This window comes from Carlito syrichta, unplaced genomic scaffold, assembly GCF_000164805.1.
Source record: "Carlito syrichta isolate Samal-C Ts95f unplaced genomic scaffold, Tarsius_syrichta-2.0.1 Scaffold308104, whole genome shotgun sequence".
In the NCBI taxonomy this organism is placed as follows: domain Eukaryota; kingdom Metazoa; phylum Chordata; class Mammalia; order Primates; family Tarsiidae; genus Carlito; species Carlito syrichta.
This window is the reverse complement of record NW_007252200.1, coordinates 500,966-501,289: the sequence shown is the minus strand read 5'-3', so window position 1 is coordinate 501,289 and position 324 is coordinate 500,966.

The window sequence follows — 324 nt, the reverse complement described above, 5'->3', positions numbered from 1 at the left end:
GCACCTCCAGAGTGGGTTAGTGGGGGCGGGGTGGAGGCGGTCGTGTCAGCGCGGCCCCGGGGGGCGGCTCTCACCCCCGCGGCCTCTGGCCCCCTTGTCCCTGCCAGCCTGCCACCCCTGCCTGAGAGCCGGGACTTTGTCCCGAAGGCCGATTCCCGCAAAGCGAGTTTCCAGCGCCGCCCCTTCCCGGGGACTCCACGTCCCGGCTCCGGCCAGTCCCGGAGTCCCGCGAGCCGCTCGGGATTTGCCCCCCTGGTGTCCCGGATGTCGCGATAAGGTTAGGTGACCCAAGCGGATTCCTTTTTTTTTTTTTTTTTTTTTTTT